The sequence below is a fragment of the Lichenostomus cassidix genome, chromosome 7 (genome assembly GCF_008360975.1).
Source record: "Lichenostomus cassidix isolate B80296 chromosome 7, HeHo_3.0, whole genome shotgun sequence".
NCBI classification, from domain to species: Eukaryota; Metazoa; Chordata; class Aves; order Passeriformes; family Meliphagidae; genus Lichenostomus; species Lichenostomus cassidix.
Window position 1 is genome coordinate 15,356,371 of NC_139488.1, and position 17,527 is coordinate 15,373,897.

The 17,527-nt window shown below is 42.2% G+C and overlaps 1 protein-coding gene across 7 annotated transcripts in view; it reads right to left on the reverse strand.

The window, feature by feature from the left end:
* Positions 1–9,059, reverse strand: part of OSBPL6 (oxysterol binding protein like 6) — a 97,892-nt gene extending 88,833 nt beyond the window's left edge. For 6 of the 7 annotated variants that reach the window (XM_085066353.1, XM_085066351.1, XM_085066354.1 and 3 more), the window contains exon 1: positions 8,729–8,832. The gene's annotated coding sequence lies outside the window, so the exon portion shown is untranslated. Of the gene's footprint in view, positions 1–8,728; positions 8,833–8,929 lie in introns of those variants that run through there. The other variant, XM_085066349.1, reaches the window with a different exon arrangement.
* Between the last annotated feature and the right edge of the window lie 8,468 nt (positions 9,060–17,527).

A 17,527-nucleotide genomic window follows, 5' to 3' on the forward strand; every position in this document is an offset into this window, starting at 1 on the left:
TGGGCAGGCAGCAGGAATCAGAGCCGGAGGCAACAATCCTTCCTTCCTGCCCTGCCCCGTGCACTGCCCTCGTACAGTGTGTTAGCAGTTTGAGTAACATTTCAGCTACTAGAACGTGCACCTGTCAGAGAGGACAAGTGTATATTTGGATTTGTAAAGGTCACACAGTTGGGAGAAAAATGAGGCACTCAGGAAGGCGCAAAGCATCAGGAGAACTCTGAGCAGTGATCTGTTATGCAGCCTCTGCAGAACTGGTCTGGGCATCTCAACTGGAAACCTAAAACCCAAGGGCATCAAGAAAAATATCACAGCTCCAGGAAAGGCCACGTGATCATAGCATGGGTGTTTTACCCAAACAGTTAACCATTTTGGCAGATTCACTGTTTTGGCCAAAACACTATGAAAAACCAAAGAAGTTGATGAATAGGAATTCATAAATTTTAAAGGCAAAAAATTTGACACTCTCTCCTTTTTCTAATGTAGCTCACAAAATTAAAATTTGTAGCAGGCAGGCAGACAGACACACAGAACCACTGTTATGGAAAGGGTAGGAGCTATGATCCCAAGCTGCCATGTCATTGTTACATTTCAAAGCATCTGCACATCCAACCACAACCTCTCCATCCAGAAATGGAAATCAAAAAGCACATCACAGATTACTTCTGAAGCTGTTTCTATTCCTTAAACTGACAGATACTGCACAGCCATGTGGAGGTACTGAAGAGTCCTGTAAAGGTCTCAGGCTTGGTCAGCTGGGCTAATTCCAAGCCTCATTTCTGACTTGGCCTCCCCCCATTAAGCCTCAATCCACATCAAAAGAAAGTACAACCATTATTGTATTAATTAGAGACAGAAGCCACTCTTGTTATTAATTGCAAGCTCTGTCACAAAACAGTATTTATGGTGATTGGGCAAGAGACAGTTTGCTGCTACTAAAGAAAATACCTTGTTTGGCTTTTTAAAGATTATTTTGCCTTGCAAATAATAATTGCATTGAATTGCATACTGCAATCTGACCATGGGTTTTCTACAGAGGCTACGCTACCAGTCATTAGGAGAACAGAGAAAAGCCTGCTCAGTGGAACAGCATATAATTTACATTTAGCTTCCCACAGCATCTTTGCACACCCACACAATATAGGTCACAGTTAAGGAGAGTTAGAGAAGTCTTTTTTTTCCTTCAATCAGAGAATGCATTATTTTTGCCCATGATTATGTCACCCAAGAATATTAAACCAGGTAGCAAGTATGCCCTGCCCATCCTTCCTAGAACTTACACATGGAGCAGCTGTCAGGCACAAGTGAACATGGAAAGACAACTTGTATTTAGCTGACAGGAAGAGGGGGAAAGGGGATGGATTTTACGAATTCTTCGACCATTACACAGAATGATACAGAATTTGGCTACAGAGCAGACCTTCAGTACCAGGGGCACACCAATATTTTCCACCCAGACTCACCCTCTGACTACTCTACAGCTCTATTTCATATCACTCCTATCCTTCTGGTTTTGGCATGCATCTTATGAAGCTTGTTCTTCAGAAACAGGATAAACCCAAGAAACACAGACTTTAAACAGAAAAGCAACATCATTAGTTACCAGAGGGATGCTTATGTCATGCTCACATTGGGGTCAGAGGGACCTCAAGGTGACCCAACACCAACTGCTAGCTTCAGATCTCAGCAAGCTGTTTTATGTTGAAGGTTCTTCCTTTCAACTAAGTATCATTTCCACCCTAGCCATCACCTTCTTACCCAGCTGACCCCCTCTACTCTGAAAGAAACGTCTGTCACTGAACTAACCACTCCAGCTTCCCATTTTCAAGATGAAAGTCCTTTTATCTGCTCCATTTCTTACCATTTCTGTAGCTCTCCATCAGTGATTCTGTCTTTCCATTTTTCCTAGATCTGTCCTTACCAGGTGACAACACAGCTAACTAGCTCCCTAAATTTAAACATATAAAAGAAAATAAGTTGCTCTCCACCATTTTGCATTAAAATAAATTGATTAAAGAAACCTTTATCATGTGGCCAAAATCTCAAAACTCATAATCTAAGAAGATGTGCTACAGTCTCTCTGGGTTAATTTCTCTCCCACTTCTCCTATAACACTGCCATTTCTTTTCAAACAAGGTTGATTTTGATTTTCAAAGGCAGAAGAGAAGAAACAGTTAAACACTGTTTTCCTGAACAAAATCAAAAGGGTGCAAGGCTTCCCTGAGTAGGTCAGCTATAAAAATCCTCATAAAGTAGAAGTGGGGGCAAGAGTGCACTTGCAGTCCCACTGCAGATGCAGGCTGACTACACACAGGACAGAGACAGAAAAGGCAGAGGTGAAATGGGAAGAATCACCAGTCTTGAACCATTCCTGTAGGATGTTAACAGAAACTCCTCTTGACCCAAATTCCATTTAACATCACCTTATCCACACTGCATTTGTCACAGGGGAAGAGGCTGGGGTGGCAACAAGAATTGAGAGACACCACAGCACCACACAATCTTACTGTGTTTTATTTAGCAGGATGAGTGTGGCGTTTCTATTCCAGCTTGTCTATTCCATGATACACACAGATCAAGGTCCAGCTGACTCTGCCACAAGAGACACTGAGGAACAGAATACTCACTCCAGCTGCTCAGCGTCCTGACCAGTGGCACGGACCTCCCACCAAGCTGTTCCCCTCCAGCTCAGCCTTCCAAGTGGCAGAGAGGTATGTCTTGCTCCCCCAAACCTAGGGCTACACTTCTAATTCCTCTCTCATTTATTTATTCCTTTATTTATGGTTTGTTCCTTTCTCATTTAAACTGTCAATGTGAGCTATGAAAGCCTCACCAGTTCCACAGTCCTTACCTGAGGTCAAGTAGCAGTCACCACCAAGGTTTCTGGAACTCTTTCTGTAACTCCCACCAAAAACACGTTACAGGAAGCAGGAAGTTAGGAACTGCTACAGAAAGTCCTTCTGTTGTTTTTTCATTCTCCAGGACTGATCAGGTCAGCTGCTGCTGGGCAGATGTAGCCCAGGTCTCCTCTGTCTGAGCAGGGAGGCTTCACTCCATGGCACAGGTTTCATACAGACTCTTCTTTGGGCAACCTGAGCTTATTACACTTCTCAACAGAAAGCTTTTCAGTTCATCATCTGAAAAAGCATATCACATTCCAAGATAAGGTTTCTTGAAATCGATCTGTAGATCATTCTTGACAAATGTTACCTACTTTGGGGTTACTTGTTTTCATAACAAAGCAATCCCAGATTGATGCCCTACTGATCAAATAGATCCTTTACATAATTTTAAAACCTCTGAATCCTTCACAATCATAATTCACTAATTTAATTGGGAATAATATATGCTCTAGAAAAGCCTCATACCCACGGAACATTTGCACTAGAGAGTGGGACTACATTTAATACCACATAGAGATCTGCTAATCCAGCCTTTTAAGTAGAGAATCCACCAGTGCCCTTGCATCTCTGCTAGATATGTGTAAATCAATAGGGACTAAGCATGATTTTTGTGATTCTCACAATTTTCATGAGAACTGAAAAGTACTGGGGGGGGTTATGTAGATATAGGCTAGAAGTATTTCCATCTCTCAATTTCCACTGTAAAAAAAAGGAAAATAAAACTATTTTAGCAGAGTTATGAATGGCAGCAGTCAGATCACACTGTGAGAGATTATAACCAAGACTGCTATCTGCTAAATTCTGGGTAGATTTATCTTATCCACCTGATTCTCAGCACCCAAAAAAAAGGAGGAAAAGATTCATTGGAATGGGAGGAGGGTCTAAATATACAAAAAAAAAAAAAAAGTGAAATATCTGATTGAGGAACACAGAACTTTTAAGATATGCCCAAGGACTGCACTCTGAGAGAAGCACAGATGTCATCCTCCTGCTAGAAGACAGCAAGAAAACCAAGTTTCACAGGAGGAGATGGGGGTTTTGGTAGAAAATTTAACCTTCTAATCTAGCACAACACCTGCTAGTTAAAATTCTTGCAAATCTATATTAAACTCACTATCAACTAGAGACTTCTCTTTACACCACAAACTAATGTATCTATTATCTCCTTTAAGAGAAGTGCTCTCAACTTAAATATTTTAAAGTATTAAAATATATTCACCTTTAAGGAACTGAAAAAAAAACCAACTTGGTTTCAAAATGTGGCTGCTCTCTCTGCTACACTGAGGCATTTCTAAGAATCATTATAAAGCTCTCCTAATTTAATATTACAACTGCCATACATTCCAGACCCATCCTCTTACTCTTCTTTAATCTCCAACTTACTTTTCCCTCAAAGCTGCTCTTTTTAAAGCTATAGGTAACAAGTAATGACATACAAGCTTTTTTGGTTTCTGAGTTGGTGATGGAAGGGCTCACATTGAAATCATTAAAAGAACCAGTCTGTAGCTTTCTCAGAAAGACAAGCTTGGAAATTCACCATTTCCCTACCTATTGCTACCACCCATAGCCCTCAGCACAGACTGACACATTTCACTTGGAGTCAGCGCAAAAACTATCTGGAAATTCCGTAGGATTAATATACATATACCAGGAAAAACAAAAATCTGAGTTTCTGAGCACTATTTTTCACTCTTCATAGAAAATTAACAATTTTCTGGGTTTCAACTATAATGACAAAACAAAATTCCAGAATAATTTAGGTTGAAAGGACCCTTTAGATATCACTTGGGCCAAACCCCATTAAAAAAAGGAAAAACAGCAACAAAACCAATTCTTTTTTTCCTCATTTAACAATTGTCTCTAGTATTTTGGCATTGCTCACTTTTTTCCTCACTTAATCTTAACAAGTGTATGGAATGCAGAAGTTTCCCTAAAAAACACAATTTTGACTGTCTACACAGAGTAATTCTTGTGGTGTTCTCCCATTTTCCACATTTCACATTTAGCTGTTCTCCCTTGCACTGGTTTCTCAGCTGTCAGCACCAAAAGGTTCTTCCATCCTTTTTCAACTCTTTTGAAAGGAACAACTCCAAAAGAGGCACACACTAGAAACACCATTAACTAGGACATACATAGCACTGGCATTTAAAAAAAACCCCAAACTTTTCACTGCCTCCATGTCTGTATTCTGACTTACAAAAAATAGCTGAAAGCTGTAGGTTTGTATTTACAGCTCAGAAAACCTTGGTATGGAGATGGTGAAATTAATTACAAACCTAATAACACCATTCATTGCATGAACTCTACTGGTAGCACATAAGACAACCACAACAGGAAAAGGGATAATGGTTTTAAGCTAAAAGAGAGTACTAAATAGACGAGACATGAGGAATAAGGTTTTTTTATGATGATGGTGACAACACACTGGAACTGCTCAGAGAGATAATAGATACTCCATCCCTGGAAGCATCCAGTCGAGGTTGGATGGGGCTCTAGCAATCTGCTCTAGCTGAAGATGTCCTGCTCACTGCAGGATGTTGGACTAGCAGACCTGTCAAGGTTCCTTCCAATCCAAACCATTTTATGACTCTATTAACTCAATCTTTCTTAACATTTAATGATGTCTCAACCAAATTCAGTTCATGCTACCTTGCCCCTCATTATACAGCTTTCTTGTCACTAGATTTTTGGCAGCTGGAGTTTCCTTTATATGACCAAAGCCATGTTTTAAATTTGCCAAAAATCCAACATCCCTCAAATGCCCTCAGCATGTTTACTTTCACTTGTGTACTGTACCTGTTACTGCTTCCTTCAATACCTAGAACACTGACATGGCAAATTCAACACACACACACACACACAAAAAAAAAAAAAGCATTTACTCAAGTATTCCACTGTGAAGGATTTTTTAAAGTCTCATTAAACTTAGCTTAAGAAAGAAACACAAGCCTGAAGGAAATTCTTGGGAGAAATTCCGTTTTGAACTATAATTGCCCAGAGTAATATTTCCCATGGAAATTATCTTCAGCAACGGTTGCCTTTTCCCATACCAGGATAGTCAAAAGCATCAAAACCAGAAAGCATTCAGTTACAAGATAAAAAACCCCAAAAACTCCCAGAAATCTCTGGCAATTGTTTGAATTGTTCAGTGTTTTTTAAAACATAGTGGAAAATACAGGAGTGACATATAAGCATTTGCTACCCTATACATGAGGCATAGGGGCTAATTAAACCATTAGGACAGGCTCACCGTAAACATACACACACATTAAAAATATCAACACACACATCTTTAGAGTGAAGCACTAGCAGTTCCTTCCCCTCTCCCACTGCAGTGACAGCAGTTCTCCAGTGTGGCACAGGCACAGAAGGCTGACTAAAGTCCCATAAGAAATACAGCCCTCCTGAGACAAAGCCACATGGTAAAGAAGCATAAATTCTCAGGATTCTAAATTATTTTTACAAAACCCAAAAAACAAAAAAGAAACCCGTGCTGATATCACATGTATTGGGCAAAACAAGAACAAAACCATTCACTTCTGTCACACTAAGAAATCCATCAGACCATGGCTCAGCTGAAATGTACATCTCCTAGGGGTACACACATGTACACATCACACACATGTGCCAGAGGACCAAAGGAATATGAAGCAGTACTATGAACACCCTCTGCTTTCACCTCCAGAGCGGACTGGAGGAAGAAGCAGCAAAGGAGAGCAGTCTCATGTCCACCACCATTTGCAATGGAACAGGAGGCAAGGACTTCCCTATTACAGAAGTCATGGAGCTTTACCTTTCCACAGCCATGGTGACTTTGTAATAATGCCTCAATGAGTGCTCAGATGCACAGTAACTCTCACACATGTGAGCAAAGTTATGTTTTTGATGATTGTATAAAAAACACATCCAAGCATATAAATATACAGAGCACAGCCCTTCAACACCAGCACTTGGAAAAACCCCCACACGTGTTCCTGCAAGTGTATGTGAACCAATGTTTACACAGCAGACATTTATGAATAAGCTAAGAAATGCCCATTTATGATGGGCTAAGAAAAAAACTGCCAGCAATAAGCAAGGATGCAAACAAGGCCCCCAGCAGCACAGCTCTAAGCACTATGGAGGACCTGGGAATGCAATACCAAATTAATGAGAAGCAGAAGAAGCAAGCCTGATGAACTCTAGTACAACAAAAGGAACCTCTTTCAGCCCTCAGCAGCAAGGGGAAATGTTTAGGGACTCTCCAGTAACAAACCCTCCAATATCATTTTCCAGATATACACCCCGCCATGCACTTGTAAAGAAAAGGTAGTTTAAGTATGAACCCGTTAGGGTTTTTTAATAATCAGTGTTGTAGACATCTCTGCTAATTTATCTGAGGTGGAAAGAAAAGATAAAGTAGTTTCATTGTGTCGTTTTTAAACAAAAATAAAATTCTATCTGTTATATATACCTAAAGATGCTTCACTAAATATGTAAGATCCATAACAATGATATCTGCTTAACCGCTAAAGGTCAAGGTCATGTCATCTACACCAAGATAAAAAAGTCTAATTATAGTATCTACAGCTGTATGGGCAAAGGCTGGTTATTAGAAAAGAACTATTATAAACCAAACACAATTACACTGTACAGAAACCATTAGATATTTGATGAGATTTTAATCTTTGAGCTGGTATCATTCAGCAAGTTAATCATCTAGAGAACAGAAAATCTGTTAGGAATGCAATTAAATGTACTAGTTCCATTAAAATTGAGCTGATATAGTTAATTGTAGTCCTAAAATAGCTATTTCCTCACACCTTCACTAAGCATTTTTTTCATCTACTGAGTAATAGTCTATTTAAGGAACACTTTTCACTTAAAAACTCAAATAAGATTTGTGAATACTTTTGTTCTGTCACGCTACCCCATACAAGTTGCACTAACGTTTGCTATTCGACCTTGGCTTCCTAATTTGCTCTGAGAAGTCCAGCAAGGTCTTTTGTTTCAGTCACTGTTAGTCCACAGTACCCGCATTGCTGAAGCTTTCGGGAAGAAAATCACCAATGAATCCTCCCAGCACACGGCAGCAGTTAGAAACTGACATGAAATGACGAGCCAATGGCAAAACTCAGGTCACACAGTCATTTTAAGCATCAGCACTTCTGGCAAACACATGATTCCCAAACATTAGTTTTAATGAATCCACAAATCTTCAAAGTACTTGGAAGGGATTCACAGCCTTGCTAGCAAATTGGCAATACAGGCCGTTCCTGCCTTTTTTTGAGAGACACAGAATGAAAACAAAAAGGTATCCTAAGAGTGCATCAACTCGGCAATAGCTAATCTGCAATTGAATCTCACGGACCACACAGTTTATTGGAGCATCTTAAATTGCTCCGCAGGGAAGGGAGAAAAACCCACGACTTCGGGGAGCGCCAGCGGAGCCGGGCTGACACCGGCGCGCCTCGCTGCGCGGATGCAGTTACGTAACCCGGCCCGGCCCCGGTCCGGATGCTCCGGCTGCGCCCCGGGGCCGCAGAGACACGGCCGGGCCCCGGCCCCAGCCCAGCCCCGGCCCCGGCCCTAGCCCCGGCCCCGGCCCTAGCCCTAGCCCCAGCCCCAGCCCAAACCCGGCCCCAGCCCCAGCCCCAGCCCCAGCCCCGGCCCCGCCGCCACCGCGCCCCGGCCGCTCCCGCCTCCCCCGCCGCGGCACCGGCACCGCGCAGCCCCCGCGCCCCGCCGAGCCCCGGCTCCGCCGCCGCCCGACCCGGGGCTCCCCGCACGGCCCGTCCCGCCGCTCCGGCCCCGCACCCGCGCCCCCAGCGCCGCCGCCCGGCGCCCACCTCCTGGCCGGCATCCGCGGCGCATCCCCGCTGCGGCCCGGGAGGCTGCGCCCCGCCGCTCCCGCTCCCTCCCGCCGCAGCTCCCCGCCCGCCTGACGGAGAGAGAGGGAGGGAGGGGGCGGGCAGCCGCCGCCGCAGCCCCGCCGCGCCGCCCCCCGCCCCCGCCCGCCGGCCAAGGTGCCCTCCGCCGGCCGTACGCACCTGCGGCGGGCGAGCGCCTGTCCCCGCCAGCGGCACGGCCCGGCACAGGTACCGGCACAGGTACCGGGGACAGGTGCAGGGAGCGCGCTGAGCAGGGCTGGCGGCGCAGGGATGCTCAGCCCAGCGCGGCCCTGTGCGCTCAGCGGCGGGGCGGCGCCGGGGCTCGCACGGCTTCTCGCCCTCCGCTCCCGCAGCTGGCCCGGTGCGCCGAGCCGAGCCCCGAGTCAGGCTGCTGCCGGCGTGCCGGGGAGAGCGGGCGGCGGCGGGCACGGCGGGACGGGCTGCGGTCGGGACATCGGCTCTGCAGTTCAGCGGGGAAGCACGTGGCCACCGGCGGGGCTGTGCTGGAGCGAGAGGCACCTCCGTGCCAGGGCGGCAGGATGGTGTCACACAAAGGGGTGCCGCCGAGGGACAGCGCTGTCAGCACAGCGTAAGGGCCTTTCCCACGCAGGCTTGGTGACACAAGCGCGACAGCCAGCCTTGCACCGTCACCCTCCCGCAGTGGTCACTGCGTTAGCTGATCAATCTCTGTCATCCCATAATGGGAGGTTGTAAAAAACACGTTACACGCCCCAGAAAGCTGCCGTAGAAATGACTCCTTTGATTTAATTTGTATTCGGTTTTTGGGGCGTTTCGTTTTGGTTGGTTGGTTTTTGGGGGACTGTTTTGGGGTTGGATTTTTTTTTTTATTGGGAGTGGAGGGGGTGGTGTACAACATCCTTGACAGCCTAGACACACCTTTGGAAAGGGGAAGCTGGACTATCTTGTGTAGAGAACCTACGGAGTGGAACAGGTCACCCTGCTGTGGAGCAGACAGGCTGTCACTCATCCGTCTGGTTAGTGACTTGCCTCTGGCACCCTGGTCCTTCTGCCAGGCCCTAGGCACTCCCTGTCCCCAGGGCTGGCACACTTCCTGCCCTCCGGAGATGGCTCGGAGTCCTCTCTTAGCCAACTATACTATTTACATCCCCCACCTTAGCCCCGCTCTCTGGTTCATGGTAACAAGACTGGAAATAGATTTTGTCGTCCAAGAAAATCAGTTGAAATCCCTGGAGAACTAGATGCCACTGCCAGCATATTCCAGTAAGAGAATGGGGGAAAAGGGCAAATACCTCTGAGAAAAAGTAGATTTACAGCATTCTATACATTATTGAACCTCTACTGTTCACTAGGCAAACAGGTTGTATGGTGCTGGTTTATGTTTTCCCCATTTCTCAAACTAGCAGATCCAGATTTGGTAGTATCATTGTGCAATAAAGCATCATTATGGGGACCCTGGTATACAAAAGCCATAGTAATTTTCCTATTAAAGCAGACCTCCGTAGAAGGATCCCTTGAGACAATACTTTTCATGTAACTTCTAGGGGGGAAAAAAAAAAAGCTTTATTTTCTCGGCTGAACCTGTAAGTCTTATTTTGAATGCGGTTGAATAAAGTTAAAAAATTCATTAAGTACCACATATTTTTCTTTTTGGTGTGCAGTTTCCAAGAGCTGGAGCAGGAAAAACATTGATGGCTTATGATCCCTTCTGTTTTATCTCACGTTCCCATCAGGTGTCTTACCTTACAGTTCCATTTCTCAGATTTGGGTGGGGTGGGCTTCACACAGCTCCTTCAGACCAGAGTGGGCAGTCCTTTGATATCTTTACAGTGTGCAACACAGTTATGATTTTTAAGTCTCTTACAAACATTTAACAGTATCAGGAACGTAGTCTCTTATTTTTCTTCCAAAAGAAGTAAGCAACAGGGCAAGGAGACAGAGGTGTCTTAAGGTCACCATTCAACACCATTTCAGTCAAGAGGTCACTCAACAACTGTGACCAGAAAGAAATTCCAGAAAACTCTGTTGTTAATTAGCTCACTTGTTTCTGAACAACTGATTCTTTAATATTCTCTGATGATCTTGATACCAAGTTCTTAAGTGGCTATTCTAAAGAGATTTTTTTTCCCTCTAATTTGCCTATACTTAAACCAAAGAAAAACTAACATGTAGAAGGGCAACTTAAACTTTTTTATATAATACAGTTATGTTACATAGATGGTGGAAGACAAAATGCTGTGTATGCACAGAGGTATCCTCATCTTCTAAGGTCTTAATTATATAGAACTGTTTCTTAGATAACTGTAGACATTCCCATTCTTTAATTCAGACCGCAGGCAAGTTTATTAAATATAAAATGAAATGTTTGGTTACTACCCATATGTTAAGGATGACCAGATCAAAGGATATTGAAAGTATTTACTAACAGAACCTTAATACTTTTATTTTCTCCTGTAATAGGCAATACTGTTGTGTCATTGCTGTCATTTATTGTTGGGGGGGCTCTGTGTTTGGCAAAACACTACCCTTAGGCAAGGCATAGGTAGAAAACATGTTTTAATAGATTTTTGTAAATTACACCTTCATTACAAATTCAATGAGTTTGCCTTTTTTGCAAACTCATTGAATTATTAAAAACTGTAAGAGTACAGTAGTAATAAACAGTGAAGTGAATTAAAGAAAAAGCATGAAGTAGAGCATCAAAGAGCATTAAAGAGTGTATAACAAACAAATTAGGTGGAGGGAGAGCCTGGGAGACAGTGGTAAGCTCATAGCAGGCACAGGCTGCCAAAGGAGAAAGGCAGGCACCAGCAGATGGAAACTGGATGTGCCCTGGGGTCGGGAAGTGCCAGAGGACTGAAGAGCCATCTCCAGGAATCAGAGAGCACAGCTGCTGTTAGGACCGACATCAGGTAACCAGATCAACATCCCCTTTCTTTGACAGATACTGACCACCCAAAACATTATTTACTTTCTTCTTTGAGTCCTCCTTAGGGCTGAATTGCTTGGAATACTTCTGGATGAGCACTGTTGCACCTAAATAGCCTAAAATTACTTGTGTGAAGAGAACACAGTTTCCTGATGATGCAAAATTACTCATGGTAGGCAAAATGAAAACTGACTCTGAGCAGATGTAGAGGGATCTGACAATAATAAGCAACAGGGCAATGAGATGGTGGCTGAAAGTCTATGGCAATAACTGGAAATTAACGTAAACAGTAATGAAAATAACCCCAACTAAACATACATACTAATGGGCTATAAATTAGCCTTTATTACTTGGACTCACTGAGAGTAGTTTTCTGCAAACATTGGTTTGCTACCCAACAGTAGTTCAAAAGACAAACAGTGTTAAAAATTGCTTCAAAAGCAGCAGAAAAGCTCATTACAACCCTACGTAAATCTCTTTGCACTTGAGTGCTATATAGAGTTCCAATTCTTTCATTATGAAAATGTGAAACTGGAAAATGCACGGATGCAGCTGAAAAAATATATGGAGAGGTAAGGAAGTGCATCTGTGTGAGGAGATAATTTCTAGCTGAAGAGCAGACTGAGAAAGGATTGTCTTTTGATCTATAAAATCCCCAGTGATACACAGGAGGCTGACAGGAAGTGATCACGTGCTGGTTTTTATCACACAAGACTTTGGGAAGACTCAGTAAATGACCAAGCAGCAGGTTGAAAACAACTGGGAAAAACTTTTTCATAGCAGAGTGTTAATAAATCAGATGGCTTGCTCCTGTACTACACTATGAAGCTGAAGAGACAGATGTTTTTAAACTGAGATTATACAAATGAATGAAGGACAGCTGTAGGCACAGCAATTTCCTTTGCAGTTCCTGCTGAAGAGGTACCTGCCCCCCCTGCCTATTGAGTTGCCCAAGAAAGAACACTCTATCCGCCCTGTTTGCCCTGACATCAATTTCCAAGCACTGTAGAGAGCAGGATATCAGATTAAATGGCCCTTTACACAGTCATGTACAGCCATTCAAATGGTTTATTCTTTTCTTTCTGCACAGGTAGGTGTGAGAAACCAGAGACAAGCACCATCCCTGCATACGAAAGCATACTCCTGCTTTTCCCCATCTTCCCTGGGAGTGACATCAGTCTTAGTTCTTGATCTTTCCATTTGGGCGTTCTTCCACTCCCCCAAAGAGAATTTGGAAAAACTGTCTATATCGTCTCAACATTTTGCTCTTCAGTTTCTGTAGTGATAGTCCATATGCACTGGTCTATTCATTTCAGCCCCATTTTTTACTATCCTTTGTACAAGACTGGGGCAGTACACAGCAAGAGAAATCCTCAAGCATAATAACATTGCATAGAATATACCAAAAATACTTTCCATATTCATAGATCATCACAAAAAATAAAATCTATACTACTCGTGGACACCCCTGAAGTAAAAAGGAAAATTATGCCTTCTCATTGAAGAAACTGGAAAGGGAAGTAGAGACACCCAGAGATGATTTAAAACTGAAGTTACAGATAAACATCCTACATAGATAATCACAACAGGCAAGAGTTTTATTAAGAATATCCCTATTAAATCAAAGAAACCAGAAATCTGATAAGCAAATCCGAAATGCAGTTTGTCAGAAGTCCAAGAATCTCTGAAGACTAACGTGATAAATCAGCTGGAGTGGTTCAAACTCACATAAACAAAATCTATATGGTTGATAGTGTAGTTAACTACATCCACTCAAAGAGAAGGCAAAGTTTGTTTCATACTCGATTTTAGCAATGGGTAGCAGTCCCATGGCCTCATTTTCAGCACAATGCATGATTTCTTTACTGTGTAGACTGCAAAACTAAAGCAGTATAAACACTTTGAGCTATATAGTTTAAACAGCAACAAAGAGAAAGAAACATCTGGCTGGAAGTGTTGAAACTACAATCCTTATAACCCTTATAATGCTATTATGAGCCCTCTACTTTCTATTCTAGACTCAGTTCTTTCAAGCTTCAGTATTTAAAGGACTTTTCTCTCAGTAACTCTAGAATAGCTTTAAAGGGTCACAGTGGTACAGCTTCCTCTGCACTAAGAACTACCTAATTAATTTATTTTTCCAAAGCAACAGAGATTACCCTGCTTCAAATAGTTTCAGATGGCATCCACGATAAAATTCCAAGAGTGCTGTTATATATGGGTATTGAGGCCATCTTTGTATCCTTGGCGTTTAAACAGGCAAAGGGTAAAACTTACTGTGATACCTGTTTATGGACAACCCATGTCTAAAATTCTGGCCATAATTTTAGGTAATGTGGTTAGTATGTATCTCTGCCACAAAGAGGAAAGGCATTTTAACATTCTCCAGCATTATTATATAGAAGTGAATTCTGAATATAAGTGAATTTTGTGGACTTGATTAAAATTTAAAAACATCAGTGGGTCAAGACATGTAAAGCATGCTTTCATATGCCATTGCCTTTCATTTTGTTTTGCTGATTAAACATAACTTCACTCCTGCTGTCCTTAGATATAACAGGCACATTAGAAAGGGGATTTAGTGTGCCCAGCATGAGGATAATCAGCATTCCGATACTTAAAATAACTTCCAGCCATCTTGCAATTTTATTTGTGAAGCCGCTTATATTTTCAATTTTAGAAAATATTGCCAGCATATATCTGCATTTCTGATAGTTTTGATGTCCACATACCTGAACATGCTCTGTTAACATTGCTCTGTATCTTTTAAAATGGTATCTGCAAATTTTACCCATTAGAACTTCCCAAAGACAGAACTCGGTCAGAAGAGTTGGACGAATTCCCAGTGAAACTTCTGTACTCCCTTGCTCACCATTTGTAAACACTTTCTCTAAATATAGCATAGTGTCTGATCAGAAGTTAACTCTAATAGAGTCCTGCAGATACTGTGTGTTAGATATTGCATGCTAACATTGGATTTGGATACCCCAAACTTTGTGTTGGACAAAGCTCCACGTTCCCAAGCCTGAGTCTGAAGAAATTCAAGAAAAATTCCTAATAAAAGAATTAAGGTATGGGAGTGGGCAGATGTATACTGTTAAAGTAGATGAAATAAGTCTTACATCAATATTTAATTAATCTGACAATGCTATGTATAGCTCAAAACAAGAGCCCCACCATCTATGGACTGTACAGCACTGAAGTGTTATTTTCAAGCTGTGATTTATGATGTTTACAAAGCACCAAGGCCATAAATCCTTCACCCCTCAAAGCAGCTCCCCTTTCAAGCCTCCTTTAAAGCATTTTCAACCAAGCAGAGCAAGCAGCTGGACTGTGTTCTGTGTTCTGTTCAGCTGCACAGTTGAGTGTGACACAGCACCAGGCTGGCTGCAGGAGGCTTGATCCTGCCTGCAGCTCAAGCTTCTGGTGCAGTGCTTGTCCTGCTAAAAGCAGAGGCTGTGGATGAGTGACCTGACGTGAATTTGTGCTGTTAGCTGTTCAGGGAACTCCAGGCAGCTGCAGCGAGCTGTGTCAGAGCAAGGAGGAGTTACAGAACCACCACACAGCAGAGGGATGAAGGAGAAATTACCCAAGATGAGGGAGTTCAACACAGACTGCTTTAAAAGTTATTAATTAAAAGTTATCCTGGTAATATATATTCACTGTGTGCATAAGAAATGTGCACGGTGCATGACAATCACTGTACTTCAAAATTAAAGAGAGAAGAAAAAAAGAGTGATATTATCAGATTGATGTAAGGGCTTCTGTGGCTCATTTGTGATAAACATCACCCAAGACTCCAAATCCCTACACACAGCCTGATCTTAAAGCATTTAGCTTCCAGAGTATCACAATGCCCCCCATCTTTTCTGTCTTAAGAGCTGATTCATTCCAACTATCCTGCTTTTCCCCAATATCTAAATTGGACTTCCCCCAGGAACTCCCCACACATCTTACCTCCTATTAGACTGCTTCCTAATCTGTTTCTTGAAATCTGAACTCCTCTTTTTTATAATCTTCCTTATTTTCTCTTTGTTTTGTTGCTCTTTCCCCTGATTTTCTCTCTAGTTCCCACTCATTATTTTACTCCTAATCTTTTACAGAGAAATTACAACGCCAAGAAATTGTAGAGAGAGGTGTTCTGTATGCAGTGTTTTCAGGTATCTCACAGGATGTTTCCCTACCGAGCATGACAATTTTAGAACTATTTGGCTAATCCTGCATTTGCAAAACTACGAAAAGCCTCTAGAACAGCAAGAAAAAGATCAGAAATAGACACATAAGACTTGTGCAAGCAAAACCAGAATATCTGTATTTAAAAACTAAAAGGCTACAAAGAAATAAATAGTTTAAAAATAATTCAGAGAAAACAGGCAAGGTAAAATATGGTTCTGTCATCTCTCAATTACTTTTAGATCAACTACTTGAAATTATTTTAAACACTAAAGTACATTAAATCATATGTTTGAAATTGATATGCCTATTGATAATTCTTTATCTGTGGGGAAAAACCAAACAAATCACAACCTTTTGGTTAAGAAATTCTCTATATAGATTGATTATTTTAAGAACAGGTTAAGATTTTCAGTAGTGTCAGCTTGGAGCTGTAGCCTCCATCTGCCAGAGCCCAGTGACCTCTGCTGGAACTGGGGGATTCCTGGCAGTGCTGTGGCGTCACCCCTTGTCCCTTTGCTATCACTGTAAGTGAACTTGGCATTACTAACCTCCCTCTTCCTTTGATATTTTATTCTTAATTTTATTTTGGAGAAACTTTACCATTGTACCAGCAGTTCTAGTCTGACATTCTGTGAAAAACTTGATCAGAATCTTTGATGAAGTTTTAAATGAATGCTTAACAAATACAATTAAAGTTCAGGAAAGCGGCATGGTAAGGATATGAGTAGCTTTCCTGAATTGAAGCTGTGCATATAATCACATGCTGTTTTCACTTTTAACAGCTTCCCCTTCACATAAGATTATTCCTTCTGGCTCTCATTTACTGCTACAGTAGTTGAGAGAGAGGAGGTGTCTGGCATCACAGATGTTGGATGATCTCTGTAGACAGAGCAGAACATGACAGAGTGCCCTGGGTCAGAAAAAGGACTACAAATGCAAAGAATGAGGAAGGATGCAAAGGCAACCCAAATGCACTGTGCATTGCAGACCTGGGCTCTGCCCCATGTCAGCTTCTCTACTGGTGGTTTGTGCCACCAAAGGAAAAGGTCTCAGGAGCCCCAGCATGAGGGGAACTGCAATCACTGACTCACAGATCATATTCAGGATGCACAGCCCTCTTGTGAATGGCCTTTTTCACTTCATGATCAGAAACATCTTCATGTAGACATTCAGGCAACTTAGACAAATTAGTATCTTCCTCCAGTTACACAAATAAGGTCCCTCTGCTGACCAAGTGGTTAGGACTCAATTAATGGATAAAATGATTTCTACTGAACATAATTTAGTGTGATTTGTGCCATCTCTGTTATCTCATTTTCAAAAGGTACAAGTCTTTCAACACCAACAGAAACTATGGCTGATGAACACAGCTGAAATCCAAGTCACTTACAGGTAAGCATGCTAAATTCTACTTATCAACATTAAAGCACTGTGATACTGCAAAACAACACACCAAAAACCTCATACAATTTTGGTCAATTCACTCACCAGCATCAAAAGGAACATGAGTGACACAGGGTTTTTTTTTCCAGTACAGGAACCTAATGCTCATTCTCACAGCAGACCAAGTTTTTACTTACCAGTGAAAGGAAGAAAGCAGCATGTCATTACCAGTAGTGCTATGTCACAATTAAACAGGGAATGATGAGTATCATATCTAATCAAAAATGTAC